This window comes from Sciurus vulgaris (assembly GCF_902686455.1).
Source record: "Sciurus vulgaris genome assembly, chromosome: 4".
Classification (NCBI taxonomy): domain Eukaryota; kingdom Metazoa; phylum Chordata; class Mammalia; order Rodentia; family Sciuridae; genus Sciurus; species Sciurus vulgaris.
In genome coordinates this window covers 78,982,514-79,002,742 of record NC_136464.1, presented here as the reverse complement: position 1 = coordinate 79,002,742, position 20,229 = coordinate 78,982,514, and the positions used below count along the sequence as shown (strand labels likewise).

Sequence of the window (20,229 nt, the reverse complement as noted above, 5' to 3'; positions counted from 1 at the left end):
AAATATAGTATAACAATGTCCTCTGTTTAGTTGCGGAAACGAAAACGTGTCCTCTAGAAATTTGAGCCACGAAAATTTTAGTGGAGAGATGCTGATGCAAGTTTAAAGAGTAAAGGAATAGAATTGAAGAGCATGTGTGCAAGTAGCTATTTCTGTAATTATTTGAGGGAAAAATAGGCAACAGGTGTTAGAGGGAGAAAAGTGGCAAAATAAGAAAAATATGTGGCTTGGAGGATGATTTTATTTTGCTGAAATTAGGATTGGAAAGCAGGGAGTATCACAGTGTTAGTGAGAAAAAATTAAATAAGTAAATATCAAACTCCCAGAAACAATACCAAACATAGAAGAAGAGATGAAACTTCGTCATAGGAAACTTTAAATTTAATTCTCATATTTTTAATTCCTGTGAACTAAGGAATATTATTCTCTAAGGACAATTATTGAATTCATGAAAAGTCTTGGTTTTGAAGGTAATTGAGAGGATTCGAAGAGCTGATTCTGCATAAATAGAGAAAAATTTGAGTAGAAATGCTGGACTTTTCTCTAAGTCATTTTCTTTATTATTTCCTTTAATATATGTCCTGAATGTTTAAAACAGTTCCCTTCTCCATTTTATTTCCTGGGAAATTATATATCAGATATTAACAAATTTTAAATTTTTTAGCTATAGAAATAGAATTTCATTTTACACCCAACATTTAACTTATATCTGCCATATTTTTGAGTTTTCAATTCTAAATAAAATTTATTATTTAATCATAACATGATATATATATAGAAACAGTGCTTCACTATTGCTTATCCACCTACTTAGAGCTTATTTTTCTCTTATCTTTTCATTTCACTGTCTTGTTTCACCTTTTTATGTAATTTAATTTTTTTCAAACATCCTTCATTGGCCATTTTGGGTACTTCTCAGACTGATAAATAATATTTCATTTCTGTTCCATTCAGATTTATTAACTTTTACTGCATCATAAATCTTTTCAATTTTATTATTTACTATACATTTTATATCACAGAACATATTTCTAAGAATATTATTTATAAAATCAGATGTGCTGTGAAATTTTTTTGTTTTTGCTATGTATATGATAGCAGTTTAGTGAATTTAAAATTCAAAAGAAAATACATTTAACTGGAAATTTTGTACCTTATTAAAATATCACATCAAATATACATGTGCATAATAATATATACTGTTTATCAATGAGTGAATTTATGCTGCTGCCACTCTTTATTGTTTTTAATTTACTGTTCAATAGTATAAACACTTAAACCTTTGTTTTATTGACCTACACACAATAGACTTTTGTTTATGTAACAACCTATCTGTCCTTAATGGCTTTCTGTACTGGCTGCAAGTATAGGGAGCCCTTCCTGATCTTAATAGGATTCAATAAATATATAAGTTTTAAAAATATGAATGAATTTACACATATGAATGAGTTTGTACCTATAGAGATATGAAGAATTTCTCCCATGCATTTCCTCATTAAAATTAAAAGTAAAGGATGATGTTGAGGAGAAAATAATTAACTTGGACCCAGTAGGTGGAATACAGCAATATGAAAGTAATAATTTTGGACCACAAAAGGGAGAGGTGTTTTATACACAAACGGAAACAGGCGGCTTCTTGTTGCATGTCCTCATAAAGAGGTCTGCCTTCCTGATCACGGCCTTGGGTCAGACATCCTGACACTTCACCGAGGCGAGTGCTGCGGGCCTGGGAGCCCGGTGGGCTGAGGCGGGCGCGGCAGGGGCGGCGTCCCCGGGCTCCTCTGCAGCCGCCGCTGCTGGGTGTCCCGCTATGGCTCCCGCAGCGGCGGAAGAGCGCTGGCGCCCGCCGCTCCGCTGCCGCTGACTTCTTAGTGATTTTCAAGAGTACATGGTTATTGACTGCAGTCACCGTCTTGTTGATCTCATGAATTTATTCCCCCTAGCTATCCTGGATTTTCTAGCCATTGACCGATTTATACCAAATCCCATCCCCCCCTCCCCTGCCCTAACACTCGGTGAACACGATTCTCTCTGCTTCTGTGGCTTCTAATTATTTATGTTTGTTAAACATATGAGTTGAGATCACACAGTACATATTTTTCTATGCCTGGCTTATTTAATAAAATGTCCTTGAGATTTATCTATGTTGTTAAAAAGGGAAGTTTTTTTTTTGTTTTTTTTTGTTTTAGGCCTTACTAGTATTCCACTGTGTACATATACTATCATTTATTTATTGATGGACACTTAGATTGTGAATAGTGCTGCAATAAACATGAAAGCATAGATATGTCTTTTGGCATAAACATTTTATATTCATTGACCTACATATTCAGGAGTGAGATAACTAGATCAATTGATAGTTCTGTTTCCCATATTTTCAGGAACTAGTATACTTTTTTCCCTAATATTCTGTACCAATTTATATTACTACCAACAATGTACAAGGGCTTCTTTTTCTCTGTATCCTCAATAACATTTAATTTTTGTCCATTTCGTAGTAGGTGAGCTACTATCTATGTGATATTTCATTGTGATTTTAATTTACATTTACTTGATGATCAGGGATGTTGAACATTTTTTTCATAATACTTAATAGCCGTTTGTCTTCTTTTGAAAAATATTTATTCAGGTCAACTGTTATTGTTTAATTGCCTTATTTTTTTTCCTTACTGATGAGTTGTTCAGTTGAGATATTAACAATAGGTTCCATTTAAGTCTTGCAAGCTGCAAGCACTTTCTAACTTTTGGTGGGTTGAATTTTCCTTTTCTTGGTCTTTCCCTTCTTTGTTTTACTGAAGTTTCTTAGGTGGATATAATTTCATTTGCCTCGTTTTGCTTTGGTGGTTGTGTTTTAGATTTACATATTTAAAAAAATCAACTCCTAAAAATGTCAGGGAGGGCTGGTGGTGTGGCTAAGTGGTAGAAAGCTGGACATGTGAGCCCCTGGGTTCTATCCTCAGCACCACATCAAAAATAAATAAGTAAAATAAAGGTTTAACAATATTTTTAAATGCTGGAGAGGGTTTTTCTCCTTTTTTCTTCAAGTATATTCACAGCTTTAATAATTAAGTTTTTAATTTGTCCTGTACTGACTTTTATTTATATATGATTTGGAAACAGTGTAACTTAATTTTTCTGTATTTAGTGAGCTAGATTTCCAGGTATTACCATTTATTAAAGAGACAGTCTTTTCCTATTGTGTATTCTCAGCCCTTGTGAAAACTTATTGACTGCAAGTGCATGGATTATTTTTCTGGACTCTCATTCCATTTGCCTTTTTATCTATTTTTATGCTGTTACCATCCTGTGTTGATTACTACAGCTTTATCTCTAAGACTTTATTCAAGTAGTACGATGTGTCCAGATTTGGTTTTGCTCAAGATTGTTTTATATATTTGAAGACCTTTGTGGTTCCTTGTGATTTGTAGGATTTTTTTTTTTTTTTTTTTTTTTTGTCCCTGGAATTTTTATGGAGATTTTTAAAGTATTTTTTGTATCTATCATAAGTGGCATTGTATTTTATTTTTCAAGTAGTTCCTTGTTAGTGTATAGAAACGCAACTTTTATATGTTGATTTCATATCCTGCAACATAAAAGATAGTTCTTTGTGTGTGTGTGTGTGTGTGTGTGTGTGTGTGTGTGTGTGGTCTTTAGAGTATTTTAGATATAACATCATGTCATCTGCCATTAAGGACAGCTTAACTTGTTTTTTATTTTCAACCTGATGTATCCCCACACCCAGGCCCTTCTTAATTTTTTTTCTTTCTTTTGTGCCTAATTGCTTACTAGGCCTTCCTGGAATATGTTGATAAATTTGGTAAGATTGGGCATCCTCTCTTATTAACTAATAATAGAGGAAAATATTTAACTTTTACCTATTTCAGCATTTTGTTAACTTGATTTTTGTCATACATGCTCATTATTTAGTTTCATTCCTTATATATCTAGTTTGTTGAAAGTCTATTTTTTTAAATCAAGGAGGTATGTTTAATATTGTTGAATTCCTCTTGTGTATTTGTGGATGTGATCACAATGTTTGTGTACTTCCATTTTTCTTATGTCGTTCATCAGAGTTATTGGTCTTTGATATTTTAATCTCATATGGTTTTGCTATTAGGGTAATGATGGTCTGGTAATATCATTTGGGAAATATTTCCTCCCCTTAATTTTTTTTTTTAACATTTTGAGTAAGGAAATGGTATTCCTTGAACATTTGTTAGAGGACAGTAAGAAAGCCATCAAATCCTTGGGCATTTGTTTGATGAGATTCTTTCTACTACTGATCCAATCTCTATTACTTCTTGTTGGTATGTTCTGGTTTTTTTCTTTCTTAATGATTTGGTCTGGGAAGGTTGTTTGTATTGTGGAATTTACCCATTCATTCTAGGTTATCTTCACAGTACTTTCTATTATGCCTTGTATTTCTATGATATCAATTTTAGTGTCTACTCTTTTTATTGTATTTCAGTCATCTTTTTTCATTATATTGTCTGACTTAAGGTTTGCTTTTTTTTATTATCTTCTTAAAAAAAAAAAAACTCTTGAGTTTTTAAAATTTGTTTCCATTGGTTTACCAGTCATTATTTCACTTATCTCTGCTTTGGTTCTTTGCTTTTTTAGTACCATCAGGTATATTACCAGGTTGTTTATACCAGGACCTCTATCTTTATTGATGTAGTCAAAAATGGGTATAAACTTGCCTGTTACATGGATTTTCTTTTACTGCAACCTACTAGTTTTGGTATGGTATTTCTAAATATGTTCAACTCATGCTTTATTTTTTAAAATTTTTCTTTGATCCATTGGTTGTTTAGGAGCATGTGGTTTGTTTTCCATGTATTAGTGAATTTTCCTGCTGTTTATTTTTAATTTCATGTCAGTGTGCTCAGATATGATACCTAATATGATTTCAATATTCTTAAGTGTCTTAAAACTTGTTTTGTAAACTAAAATATGATCTCTCCTGGAGAATGACCTTGTGTGCCTTTAAGAAGAATGTATATTTTCTTACTTTTGATGAAATAGCTTTTGTCTACTAGATTCACTTGTGTAAAATATAGTTTATATATACATATATATATATATATGAAATTAGTTGGCTAATGGATCTAGGAAGAGTTGCCACCAGTTGGTTCAAAGTTTAGTCTTATAAAAATGGAAATGATGGCCTCCAAGCATTTTACAAACTGAACTAGAATCTGAAAGGATCATATGGCTAAGTACGTTTGCTTATTTTTATTTATTGTTGTTGTTCCAGAGATTGAACCCAGTGGAGCTTAACCCCTGAGGCATAATTCCCAGGTCTTTTTATCTTACTGAGAGGCAGGGCCTCGCTAAATTGCTTAAGCCCTTGGTAGTTGCTGAGACTGGCTTCAAACTTGGAATCCTCCTGCCTCAGCCTCCCAAGTCCATGTGCCACCATGCCCAACTTGCTTATTCTTTATTTTTATAAAAGGTTTTTCTATTGTTTTATTACCTGAATTATTACTTTTTGAGTTTATGACAAACAATATTTTAAGTGAATAACTCCATTGTTCACTTTTTCCTTTTATTATTATTCTACTGTAGTTTTTGACTCTTTTGAACTCTACAGCCACATTAATCAAGTTGGTCATTTTAAAATTTTCTAGTATATTCCTCAATTGTTTTTGTGTAAATGTTAAATTGGTACATTCTTCCAGTTGCATGTTTCTAAATGAAGGATCACAAATAATTCCTAAAACTGCCTATCTAACAACTTCATATGTAATGTGATCTAAATCAGGAGTTTGCAAACTACAACCCTTGAATCAAATCTTACACATCACTAGTTTATGTTAATAAAATTTTATTATATTATAGTTACTTGTATTTGCTGCTTCACACAAATTAGGTATTTGTGACAGTATTACATGTCTCAAAAAAGCCTATTTACCATTCATAGCCTTTAAAGATAAAGTTTTTCTTATAATAATAATGATCCCTGAGCTTAGAAAGTTTGCAGAAATAATTAACTTCAGTAAAAAGTATATCACTTTAAACTTATCTTTCACTCCACATTTTTACATTGATATTTTTCATTCTTCTTTAGAATATAATACTGTTCTCATTTAAAACCTGTGCTAGAGAAAACAAGCAACAGGAACTGTAAAATTATTACCACTTCAAAAATAAATGTTGCATAGCATGCAGAAGTTTATACATTTTGTTGAAATTTTCAAATGTATATATTTTTGTTTTGCCTAAAATTCAGATACATATTATTCTCTCCTCACATCTGCTCAGTTTGCTATAAATGACTAAATGTATAAAGGCACCATAAATGCTGAAATTCTATTATCTGTGATGCCTACTTTGCTAGCTTTAGGCACCATTAGTTTTATAAAACTTAATTTGAGATATAATGTAACAGTATCTGAAACATTTGGTAAGATGGTTATTTCATTTGGGGGGTAATTATTTGTTATTAGTTTATTTTAAATGCAGGAAATATTGTGGTTCATTTTGACATAATTATACAAGTATGGAGTAAAATTTACTCCATTTCAACTCCGGTACTTTTCTTTTTCCTTTAATGATAGTTCTATTTTTTAATAGTTTTTTTTTTTTTTTAAATGAGTGCCTTGTGGATATAAATTCACTGTGGTATATTCATCCATGTATGTAGCACAGTTTGATCAGATTCCTTCTACTGTTCTTCACTTTTCCCATGCCTCCTTTTTGGCCCTCAAGCTTTTCCCTCTACCTCACTGATCTCTTGTGTGTTATCATGAAATTTCCCTCCCCTGATGCTGCATACTTATTTTCACCTAGCTTCTGCATATCAGAGAAAATATTCAAACCTTGAATGTCTGGTTCTGTCTTATCTCTTACCATGATGCTCTTCAATTCCAGCCATTTACCAGCAAATTCCATTATTTTATTGTTAATGGCTGAGTAAAACTCCATTGTGTGTATATACCACATTTTCCTCATGCATTTCTCTGTTGAACAGCACCTAGGTTAGTTCCACATCTTGACTATTGTAAATTGTAGTGTTTAGAAGCATCGATGTGCCATATCCCTACAGTGTATAGATTTTAGATCTTTGGCTGTAAACCAAGATGTAGGATAGCTGCATCATGGTGGATTCATTCCTCATTTATTGAGGAATCTGCATGTTTCTTTGCAAAGTGGTTGTACTAATTTGAAGTCCTTTCAACAAAGAATAAGTGTACCTTTTCCTCCACATCCTTGTCAACATTTATTAGCATTATATTCTTGATAATTGCCATTCTAACTAGGAGAAGATTACATCTGAGTGTATTTTGATTTCCCCAATAGCTAGGGATGTTGGACATTTTTTTTTTCATGTATTTATTGACCACTTGTATTTCCTTTTTAGATTAGTATCTATTTTTAGTTCTTAGTTCTTTTGCCTATTTATTAATTGGATTGTTAGGGTTTTGATGTTAAATTTTTTGAGCTCTTTATATATTTTGGGCATTGATTCTATATATGAGAAACAGGTAGCAATGATCTCCCATTCTGTGGGCTCTCTTCAAGCTCTTTTCTCATTTTGCATGAAGAACCTCTAATTTGAAGTCATCCTCCTTACTGATTCTTTGTTTTATTTCTAATGCTTTAGTAGTCATTCTACAAAAGTCGATATCTGCCAGTATTTTAGAGTGCAGAGCCTACATTTTCTTTCAGCTGTTAAAGATTTGATATTCTAATTCCTGGGTGTTTGATCCACTTTGGATTTACTTTTGTTCAGGCTAAGAGCCTTAGGGTTCAAGTTTCATTCTTCTACATATGGATATTCACTTTTCCCAGCACCATTTGTTTAAAAGGCTTTTCCTTTGTGCTGGATGTGTTTTGGCAACTTTGTAGAGTATCAGATGAGATTAGCTGTTTTCTATTCCATTGATCTTCATGTCTGTTTTGGTGTCACTTACCCTGATGTTCTTGTCAGCCCTGTAGTATTAAGTTGAGGTTCCATGTTGTGATGCCTGCAGCTTTGCTCTTCCTGCTCTGGAGTACTCCAGCTCTTCTGGGTCTCTTATTCTTTCAAATGAATTTTAGAACTGTCTTTCCTGGTTCTGTGAAGAATGTCATTGGTATTTTGACAGAAATTGCATTAAATCTGTAATTCCTTTGGTCATGTGGCAATTTTGATAATATTCTGCCTATGGACAAGCATTGGAGGTCTTTCCATCTTCTAAGGTCTTCTTCAATTCTACTTTTTTCACTGTAGAGATCTTTCATGTCCTTGGTCAGAATTGTTTCTAAGATTTTACTTGAGGTAATTGTGAATAGGATGATTTTTTTCCAAGTTAATGGTCCTTTTATTGGAAAAAAAAAAAAAGACTAGCATTTACAACTTGGAATGGATATAAATTGTAATTTTTTCAACAGTGATGTCGATGGCTGTGCTGAAGTCCACAGCCATAGCCTGCTCTGCCAGCTCCAAGTCATGGTTCAGAAGGTTTTAAAGAGAGTCCAAAGATGCTCCCTTGATAAAAGATTTTATATTAAAAATTTGTGTAAGTGACAACCTGACATCCATTTCACTCTACCACAATGCAGAAAATGCTAAACTAACATATACAGGTGTACCACCAGGGTGTCACTGTCACTACTTGGTCAGAGGATGTGAAGTACAAGAGGAGGATGATTTTCTAATGTGTTTCAGAAGATTCATCATTGGAGTACAGAAGTCTTTTATATATGTTGTAATTGATCTAGCTATTTTGCTACATTTGATTATCAGCTCTTCTGGTGCAGCTTTTGGAGTCTCTAAATAGGGAATAATGTCATCAACAAGCAGAGATAATTTGACTTTTCCTTTTCCTTTGTGCATTCCTTTACTTTCCTTCTCTTGTCTGATAGTTCTGACTAGAATTTCAAGGATTATGCAGAGTAGGAGTGATGACACTGGATGTACTGGTCTTGTTCCAGATTTTAGAGAAACTGCTTTCAGTTTTTCTCCATTTAGTGTGATATTGACTTTGGGGTTTTCATGTACTACATTGATATTGAGGGATATTTCTTTTACCCCTAGTTTCTCTAGTGTTTTAAACCTGAGTGGGTGCTGGCCTTTGTTCAATGCATTTTCTGTATCTTTTGACATAATTCCATGATTGTGATCATTAACTCTATGTAGGTGTGAATTGACTTGATTGATTTACATATGTTGAACCATCTTTGCTGGGATTATGCCCTTTTGATCATGTTATCTTATCTTTTTGATGTGTTCTTAAAGGTGGTTTGCCAATATTTTATTTTTGAATATATGTTCATTAGGGATATTGGTCTGGGATTTTATTTCCTTAATGCATCTTTGTCTGGTTTTAGAATCAGGATGATGATGACACTGGCTTCATAGAATGGGCTTTTGAGTGTTCCATGTTTTTCTATTTTATGGAATAACTTGAAGAGAATTGGAAAGAGTTTTTCTTTAAAGATCCAGTGGAACTTGATTGAGCATCCATCTGGTCCAGAGATTTTTTGGGGGGTAAGGCTTTAAATAGCTGCTTCCATTTCATTACCACATATTGGTTTAAGCTTTCTGTATCCTCAAGGTTCAATTTGGGTAGATCACTGGCCTTTCATAATCTGTCAAGATTTTCAAGATTTCCTAGTTTGAGTATAAATGTTCAAACTATTTTCTAATGATTCTATGGATTTTTGAAATATTTCCCTTCCCTTCATACCGTATTATCTGTTCACATAAGAAAGTGCAATTCCACTTAATAACAGAATTATGTAGTTTATGTACTTCCTACCTCATTGTGTTGTTCTGAATATTAGTATAGTCAATGGCATAGTAAACATCTGCTGTCTAATGCGTGATGTGTATCACAGTTTTTTGTTGGTACTGATGTTAAATGCTGATCCAACCATTCCTATATAGGTGACAGTGTTATAGATATCAAAGTAGACACTGGACATTTACCTAAAGGCTGTGCATCTATTAACATAAGTATTATTCCTGGCTCCCTTCTCCTTCCAAGAGAAGTTGTAAAGTATTTGGGACAATCCAAATTCACAGAATAGAGATCCTGCAGCTCAGCAATATTCACACCTCAAATCAAGTAACAGTAACTCCAAACCTACACACAATCTAGACCCACCTAAGCTTCAAAATTACATAATGACATAGAATTAGGGAGAAAAGTCCCCAAACCAACAATCAGACTCCAAGGAGGAAAAACTAGAGTGGTCCTCCAGTCACACCCTTGGACATACTCAAATACCAAATAAGAAGTCCCAAAATAAAATTATAACCACATATAAAAACATGCATACAAAAGACACAGGGGAATACATCTCAAATGATGTGCATGTCTTCTGAAAACACGAGGAATCAGGAAAACAAATCTGCCCTCAATTCTCAATACTCACAGACATGTAAGTTTGCTATAAAGAAGGAGAAATACAAGTTAACTAGAAGTAATAAATAAAAGAAGAAGAAGAAATAGAAAAATTTAGCTATTAGTTGGGGAAGAGATTTCAGTGTTCAATAAGGGGGGGAAAACTTGATATAAGCAAACAAGCAAATGTAAGATCAAAACAACTCAAACCCATGGATTTATACCCACCTATGTTAATACAAGGCTGAAGTATAAACAGGCACAGAGAATACAGTGAAACTGAATGTATAATTATATGAATATCTATGTATATTTCAAATCTGATCACAGTGAGAAAATACACATACCCACATACATCATACACAAATGTTCCAAAATGGATAAAAGTTCAAAATAATACAATAAAAGGAAATGATATTTGAAAATTTGAAAAAGTTCAAAGTTAAAAATGATGAATAAGCAATAAGTGTATTAAAACTTGGTAAATACAGATAAAAATAGACAATAAAAAATGAGAGAAAATCTTAATGGGAAGTAAAGGGCTTGTTGGCATGGATGGTTTTTTACTCTTTATATTTATTGTTGTCTTTGTAAGCATGGATCAAGAACTGTGGGTTGCTAAGTCCAACACCTCTGTGTTCCTCACTTAGTGACTGGTTCTTATTGCTAGGGCCAAAGGTGGTTGTAGTAGATCTTAACTTCCAGTCTCCTAGTACAGGGTGGGCTAGACTGGGAAATGCTGACAAATTGTGTATTACAGAAGTGGGAGTGGTGCAGAGGTCTAAGTTGGAAGTTCCAGTAGTTGAGTTTTAGTTCTGGCTGAACCTTGAAGCCCCATCAGTGGGCATTTGGATTAGTTCCATGTCTTTTACTGCAGGAGTGATACTGGTCTCTCTAGGCTGTATCTAAAAATCTTTAGGATTGACTGGGAAGTGGAAAACCAGCAGAGCCAACCTTGCTGATTCTTTAGATGTCCCTCTTGCTCTGCCACTGAGGGTAGAGTAAGTCTTTTGGTCTGTGTTCTGTTCAAGCCTGCAACGCATTGGATTGCCCCACATTCTGAGGGGGCAATTTGCTTTACTCAAAAGTCCACCAACTTAAATGTCAATTTAAAACACCATAGAAACATCCAAAATAATATCTGACCACCTATCTGGGTATCATGGTGCAGCCAAGTTGACACATATAATTAACCATCACAATGTCTGTCTTAAGATTGTGGACCTTCTGGAGGACAACTTTGACTCTCAGTGCTGGCCTTCCTTGTGTAAGGGGATCTACAGGAGCCTTTCTAACTTCACTTTTTTCCCATTCCAGTCCCTTCCCTCTTGTCGCCCCCTTCACCTTGGATCATGTTAAAAAATCTGATGAAAAAGACAATGTGTCCAGCTTCATCCAGTTGAAAACATCAGTTATTAAGGGTATTAAGAGCCCGTTGATAGAGCAATTTTCAGGTATTGAACTATGGCTTAATCAAATCATGCTTAAGAAAGACCCTGTCAGAATAGTCTGATGCCATGAACATATAGAAATCCTTAAAGTAAATGGAGAATTATCAGTTTTTAGACAAAGACAAGGGCCTTTTTATCCAACCCTAATGTTACTTCACAAATATCCTTTTATTCTGCCATACCAGCAGGATGATAAAGGAGCCATCACATTTGTACTCAGTGAAGCAAATATCACGTGTCCAGGCTTAACTTTTCCTGGAGCTAAAGCTTTACTCCGCTGCAGTAGATACTATTGTTGCAATCATGGAAGAAGGAAAATAGCATGCTCTACCTGATGGAATCATGAAGATGTCTGCAGAAGATATTGAGAAAGTCAACAAAGGAATTGGTATTGAAAATATCCATTATTTAAATGATGGGTTGTGACATATAAAAACAAGTCTCAGAAGGAATGCACTTAGCTAAATATTGTGCTGTATCTGTGTTTGTGTCTGTATGTGACAGAATGGAAACAATGTGTCTGTGGTTATGCTGAATGAATTCTATAGATGCTCTTAAAAAACCAAAGAATGTGATGCATAGTACTGAGCACAACAAACTAGGTGCACAAGTGTGAGGCTCTGTGATAGTGAGGGGAGTGTAATACATCACAAGTTTCACATACCTCTGGGACCACCCCTGCTGCCTCCTGGTGGAGAGGTCCCTGTTCATATGCTCTTCAGGGGCAGCTGACTATGAAATCAGCTCATGTTATAAACCATTCCATCCCTTCCCTTCCCATTATCTTTTGACTAAGTTTCTTGAAAGAGCAATCTATATTCACTGCTTCTGTTTCCTCAAACTTCATTCTTTACTTCCTTCTCCACTTGACATTTCTTCCATTCCCAAATTCATTGGGAGCTGTTGACTCAGCATCCTCCCTGACTCTCTGCAGCCTCAGTGCAGAGAGTCCGTAGTGCAGAACCATCCCTGCCCTTGGCCAGTGTCATCCACTCCCTTCCAGCCTGTCCAGGTCAACATTTTGCATCAGTGGGCATCAGGCACTGTTGTGTGCTAGGGACAGAGAGGTCACACAGACCTGGCTTCTCCATCACTTCTCTGAACACTGTCTCTCTGCAGATTCTCCCCTTTCAGGTTTAGAAGGAAAATCACAGGAGATATGTACTCTGTACAGGCACTCCTTAAAACAGACAGTATCCACTCACGAAATATGGAGCTTCTACAATGTACAAGATACACTGTAAGGGACCCACCCGCCAGCAGTCAGCATGTGGCCTGTGAAAGGGATATTAGGGAATGACAGTTCTGTGAGGCCTTTGAACAAATCAGTACAATAGAAAACAGCAATGTGAGAGCTTCTAAGAAGATTAGATTATAGGCCATGAATCAAAGGAGGGAAACCTTCCTTTGACTTCAAGTAAGTAATGGGTGAACTTTGAAGGAAGAGCAAGACTGGAGTCTGTGGTGTAGGAGGGACAGCGCACTGTGGAGTAGGCAGAAGCAGCAGCATGAAACAGAACACCTGAGGGAGATATGGTCACTGTTCACAGGGCCCAGGCTGTGGTTAGCCTTTGGTCTCATGCTAATCTCTGGCAGGTATTTTCAAGCGTTCAACAGGGGCTCAGTGCAAGCTTTTGTGATGTGCTTTACAAGTGTTGTCTGGTAGCTACTCAAGATGTAGAAGGAAGCAGGGACTGAGCCAGTTCAGGTGGCAGGTGATTCCAGAATCAGAGGGAGGCCTGGAGAAGGGAGAGGAGGGGAGCTTGATGCAGTGGCCTGCACCTCTCGCCCTAGCAACTTGAAGAGGCTAAGGTTGGTGGGTCACTTGAGCCTGGGCATCCAAGACCAGCTTGGGCAACAGAATGAGACCCCTCTCAAAACAAACAAACAACAACAAATCAGGAAGAGGAGTGAATTGGCAAGGATGCACAGGACATCTTTTATTTTGTAGGGGAAAATGAATGTAAAATAATCTTCCTGGTCTTGAGTCTCCCTGGTTCTTGTAGGCAATAATTACTTTTTTTTAAAAAGCAGACCTTATGTTTTAAAGCAGTTTTAGGTTCACAATAAAATTGAGACAAAGGTTCAGAGTTTTCCCATTTTTGCCCTGTCTCCACACATGCATAACCCCTCTCTCCCAATGTCCCCAAGAGTGGTGTCTTGGCTAAAAGCTACAATCCTGTGTTAACATGTCATTATTATCCATGGGCCATAGTGTACATTAGTTTACACTCTTGGTGTTGTATAGTCTATGGGTTTGGTCACATGTAGAATATGCATTTTTAAACTTTGCAATCCTTCGTTACTTCATCTTGCAAGCGTAGACTTTCTGACTTCCAAAAGGAGCAGCCAACTCCCTCAACCTGGCGCTGGAACCTTCCTTCCAGTGACTTTTCTAACTCCCTCCTATCACTGTCCTATCGCTGTTCCATAAATGAACAGCAATTAATTCAGTCTCTGAACAAATTGATGTACACATGGAGAGGTGAGAATAAGACAAACATCCATGCTACAAATGTCACACTGTGTATCTTACACACGCACGAGTATCCTCTAGTGAAGACAGTGTTGTGTTCCACTTCTCCAGCTGGGGTTAATGCTTCTCTAGCACAGGAGTTCAACTAATGCCATCCTGAGTAAATTCCCCTGGTCTTTGACTTTTCCTGAGTAACAAGGGAATGCTGTGCATTCACATGTGATGTTTGAGGATCAAACCAAAGGATTTCTAGCCAAGAGGGATAAGATGATTATTATTCCCTATTCCTGCAATATTCCATCACATCCATGATTCATCACTCTGGAAGCTTGGTATCCATGTCATTCTGGCATTTTTTTTTTCCAAACTAAAATGTAAAAGGACTTTAAGAATACACAGTGGGCCTAAAGAGCCATCTGTGGTATGGAACTCACTTATTTAATAAACTATCTGCAAAAAGTGAGAGCACTATTAGAAATACATTGTGTTAATCAGAAGTATTTACACTACTTATCTCAGCAATCCTCACTTTGTGCACATTTACTATTTTTGCTCCTAGTCTACACATGCTTTTTCTCCAACTGTAACAATTATTTAACCCACACCTTGCCTCTCCTAAGGCATGTACCATTGAAAATGCCATTGCTCTTGAAAAGAATGGAGTGTAGGAGAACCTTGGAGGACTTGTGGATAGAGCCTGCACTGCTCTCCAGACAGCAAGTGGTCCTTTTGAACTGGGCTGAGCACTCATTCCCTGTGCTTCTTTCTTATTCAGTTCTGTTTTTTAAACGTAAGATGCCTTTGCTGGCAAACGACTCTAGTTCATCCATCCATGTGGCCTCTGTGTGGACAGCTCTTCTGACATGCTGTGGTGCGGGGTCATCTGATTGCCCATGGCCAGAGCAACCAGGCATTCTCTCCACAACCCCACCTTTCTTCTTTGTAAAAATAAGAAAGGCTTCAAGTAGCTCTGTACAGTAATTATGACCTGACTGAATTTGAAAGGAATATCTGAAGAAAACAGAAGCACAATCTGGTACTTTTACTAAATTTAATGAAATTTAATAATTCACCTTAAAACAGTATTTTTTTAGGAGTTGGAAAAACTCAAAATTGAGATCTTCAGAACTGATGGACTTCAAAACACAGGCTGGCAGGTTCTAGCTACAATGTTTAACCCTTTGTAAGTGAAGCTGTTTTCTACTTGCTCCAAGCTCTGAGTCGACAGTCCTCCTGCATGAGGGATAAGAAAGAGCAAATATAACTTTTTCTTTGAAGCTGAGTCAACATAATAAGCTGTAAAGAAACTTTCCCCCAAATGTTCCTGGTGTTTACTTCCTGGAGGCTCCAATCTTCCTGCCCAATGAACTAACAGGATATTTGGATTTGAGTCAGATCTCTCAAATCTGGGCTTTGCCACAAATAGCTCCCTCCTGGCAGGTGTGCCTTCTCTACTAGAATTCATATAAAGTATGTTGGAACAGAAAGCAACAGTTGGAATTGGTCAAAACAAGTTTCTACACAGATCCTAATGCAAATATACAGCTGTGGTAGGATTTCTTTGTTGTGGCTGATTTGGTCATTTCCTTGATGTCCCTTTGATTCCTTCTTTGTAAATTCCAAACAGCATGGCACTTTCTTCATAGGTTGTATCAGTCAATTCTCCAGAAAAGTAGGACGTATACCAGAAGATACATATATGCACATGTATGTGCATGCACACACACACACACACAGCTATGAAGAGATTTATTATGAGGAATTGGCTATGTGATCATGGAAGCCAAGAAGTTCCACATCTGCAATCCACCAGCTATAGACCCAGGAATTCCATTCCAGTCTGAGTCAAAAGGCTCAAAAACTAGGGGAGCTGGTCTCAGTCTGAGAGCAGGTGAAGACAGATGTCCAAGCGTAGCAGGTGGACAGGAAGCAAAAAGGAAAAATTCTTCCTTCTTCCATCCTTTGCTCTCTTTAAGCCCTCAACAGATTGGATCGGGCCTACTTATGTTGGGGAGGCCCATTTGCTTTACTGAGTCCCCTGATTCAAACACTGATCTCATCTTGACACATCCTCATGGAGACACCCAGAAACAACATTTGATCTGGGTGCTCTTGAGGTCCAGTCAAGTTGACACATAGAACTAACCATCACATAGTTTTTGTAGTTTCATCTAAAAGCAGTGATAGGGGTAAATAGGAAAAATTTCATAACTTAACCTCAGTTACTTTAAATGATAACTAGATCTGATGGAGATTTTTGCTTTTTTGTTTTTATTTATTTGATGCTGGGGTTCCAACCCAGGGTCTCACTCATACAAGGCATCTGATAGAGTTTTTAAGTTTCCAGGGGAATCAGAATCCAAATGTGCAATTCCTTCTGTGTTAAGCCTGCTAGACAGATTTTCCTGTGATGATTTCTCCTTTTACTCCCAAGGACCTTCATAGCTTCATAGCCAGACTACACTGGAGGCCTTTATTGATATTCTGATACATATCTGGCAATTAAGTTTGGCAAAAATGAAACCTAAATGAGTAAGCTATGTTCCCTGGATTACAGATAAATAATGAACACATTAGGAATAACAGGGAAGGTAACTACCAAGTACAAGGGTGAAGAACGAGTCAGCCCTTTATAGGGTCTCCACTTGAGCAACTTGGAATATGGCTATGTTATTGATCAAGAGAGGAACTTAGGAGTATTTTGGATGGAAGACGAGTTTGATTTTGGAAGTTGAATGTGATTTGTCTTTGAGACATGCCGGTAATGTAGACCATTTGAAAAAGTTTCTAAAAAATGACATTCCACTTGTCAACCCACATGGCATCCTGGAAAACAACATGCTTTTTTCTTTTTTTTTGAGATGAGATCTTGTTTTGATCCCCAGGCTGGTCTCAGACTACTGGACACCAGTCTCCCAAGCAGCTGGATTTATAGGCATGTACCACTATATCCAGGTGTACGTATTTTGGAAGGTAAAATGTATACAACATTCTGTTGGGTACTTTGGGTCTCTCAAGGTCAAGTGATCTTTATGTTTATGCAGTTGACATATTTATATACCCTGGACCTTTGGATAGATACCTTTATGTTTCTGAGTGCTCTGTTATTTTATATTACAACATGAGGACTTCTTGTAGGAAGTTAGAGCTTCACATTGCCAAGATAGATTAACCACAGATATTATGAGCTCTCTTTTGAGTTAGTCTTCCAATTCATACCTGTCATTTATTTCCAAGTTTTACTTAAGGCTGGTTCCTTCTAGGAAGTGTCCCCAACTGACATACCCCATGACTACACGTGTTTAAGAGTTGTTTTTGTTTATTGTTTTGTGTTTTGAGATGAACCGCTTTATGTTTCCCATGCTGGGCTTGAACTCCTGGGCTCAAGTGATCCCCTACCTCAGCTTCCTGAGTAGCTGAGAAAACAGGTATGTGCTAACACCCTGGGAGAGGTGTCACTCTATTGGTGATCATTTCACCCAAAGGATTGCCTGAGGATAAAGTGGTTGCAGGTCTATAAGCACAGTACCTGTGGATCCGCAATCAACCTCAGACCAAGGGAGTGTTATTGTCTAATGCATCTGAATTTCAGCAAGACACCAGAATGAATCCTTTGTGATTTTTAATAGACTAAGTAGAGGACTATACCTGGATGACAGTTGAAAAGATGCAGGTGAAGCAGCGTATCAACTTTAAAGGAGATCTCTGATGCCCAATCATGATTTTGTACCTGGTTCCCATTTCCTACACATTTCTTCTAAATCAAGTTTGAGTCATGATTTAGATGAAGATGTGGCTGACATATTTACCAGTTCCACCTTGCCATCATCATACCTCTAATTTCTAGTTCAATGATACATATTCCAGAAGGTTTCTGCCTTTCCTCTCTACCCCTTCACCTCTGCCCTTCTCTGATTCAAGTCCTTCTCTCTCCATGTCTAATAGGGAACATCATGTCATCTTTTAATTCACTTCTGTTCATGGGCACTGATGCCTTAAGCAGGAAGATGGCACACTGTAGAAGGACAGGTGACTAGGGTGGGTCATGTGGCAGTCAGTACTCCAGGGTCCTGTCTGGGTGTACACTTAGAAGCCTGGAAAAGCATGGGAATTTTGTATTTTATTGATTCAATCACAGTAGACCATACTCATCTAGAAATTTGTCCATTTCTTCTAGATTTTCCAATTCATTGGCATATAATTTTTCAAAGTATTCCCTAATGAGCTTATGAATTTTGGTGGTATCTGTTATAATATACCCTTTTTATCTCTAATTTTATTTATTTGGGATCTCTCTCTCTCTCTCTCTCTCTCTCTCTCTCTCTCTCTCTCTCTCTCTCTGTCGGTTAGTTTGGCTAAGGGCCAAAGGTTTGTCAATTTTATTTGTCTTTTCAAAGAGTGAACTTTTTGTTTCTTTGATGATTTGCTTTGTTTTTCTAGTTTCTATTCCATTACTTCTGCTCTGATCTTTATTATTTCTTTCCTTCTACTGATCTGGGGATTGGTTTGTTCTTGTTTATCTAACACCTTGAGACATATCATTGTTTTATTTATTTGGGATCTTCTCTCTCTTAAGGCACCCCTAGCTTTAAGCTTCCCTCTTAGTACTGCTCTTGCTGTGTCCCACTGGTTGTGGTATATTATGTTTCCATTTTCATTTGATTCTAAGAATTGTTTAGTACCCCCTCCCCTGATCTTTTCAATGATCTATTGTTCATTCAAAAGTATATTGTTCAGGGCTGGAGTTGTGGCTCAGTGGTAGAGCACTTGCTTGGCCATGGGTTTGATCCTCAGTGCTGCAATAAATAAATAAATAAAATAAAAGATCCATTGACAACTAAAAAATAAAAATAAAAACAACAAAATATACCAAAAGTATATTGTTCGATCTACATGTGTTTTTATCAATTTACATGTGTTTCTATAATTCCTTAGTTTTTCTTGCTGTTGATGTCTAGTGTCATTCTGTCATGATTCAATAAGCTACAAGAAACTGCTCTGATTTTTTATTTGTTGAGATTTGCTTTATGGACTAAAATATGATTTATTTTTGGAAAAGTTTCATGTGCTGATGAAAAGAATCTGTGTTCCACAGCTGTTGGATGGAATACTTTGTAGATGTCTTTCAGTGATTTTTAAAGCTTAGGTGCTTACTGTGCCTTCTTATTACCTGACAAGGTCACTTAGCATTACTGTCTTTTCCTCTCCAAACTTCTTTCATTTTCCCTTGGTGCTTAATGGTAATAACCAGTTGTATTCTGGAATGACCACAATTTTTGTTTCTTTGTGGGTAAGTCTTACTTTTAGCTGAATGCTTTCAGCAGTTATTCCCCAGTCTTGTGAAAAATGTCAGTAGAGACTCCAAAAAGGGAGTGGGTCCTGTACTCAGATACATTGGGGAAATATTGGCTCATGCATGCAATGCTGAATATGTTCAGCAGTCTTGAGTGTGCCAGTATGTGCAGGGAGCTTTCAAGGCTTTGGTGCATTTCACAAATGTATTTAACAACAGGAGCCTTCTGGGTTTATGGAACACTAAGTAACAGTTCTTGAGAAGTATTCAGCAAAGCCCAATTTGGGATATGTGGGTTCATAATTTCATTTACAGTTTACCTTTCAAAAAAAGTAGAATGTGTTGACTCTTTTTACTTTTTCGGCCTGAAATTCAGAATTTTCCTTTGAAAAATATTGTGCATTAAACTCATCAAAGTTACCATTGTGTGCCCATTAAAAGTACATAGTTCAGTTGCATTAAGGGTATTTACAGTGTTGTGTGACCATCAAGGATTCCCCTTTTAAATTCTGCACTCATTTTGTTCTTTCCTGCTCAAATACTTCTTTAAAATTCGTTGCATAGCATTTATTCATGAGATCACCTACAAACTGCTAGTGCTGGCTTGGGAACACAGGAGTACATGAGAATTTATTTCTGGGATTCCTGTGGTACTGACTTTTCCAGCTTCACTCT

General features: G+C 36.5%; 1 protein-coding gene and 1 pseudogene across 2 annotated transcripts in view; both read left to right on the top strand.

The window, feature by feature from the left end:
- Window positions 1–20,229, top strand: part of LOC306660164 (uncharacterized protein) — a 78,152-nt gene that overhangs the window by 675 nt on the left and 57,248 nt on the right. The gene's annotated exons all lie outside the window — the stretch shown is intronic.
- Window positions 10,931–14,050, top strand: LOC306660234 (malignant T-cell-amplified sequence 1-like; annotated as a pseudogene). Its single transcript has 2 exons — window positions 10,931–10,944; window positions 11,652–14,050. The product of its transcript is annotated as a malignant T-cell-amplified sequence 1-like (transcript).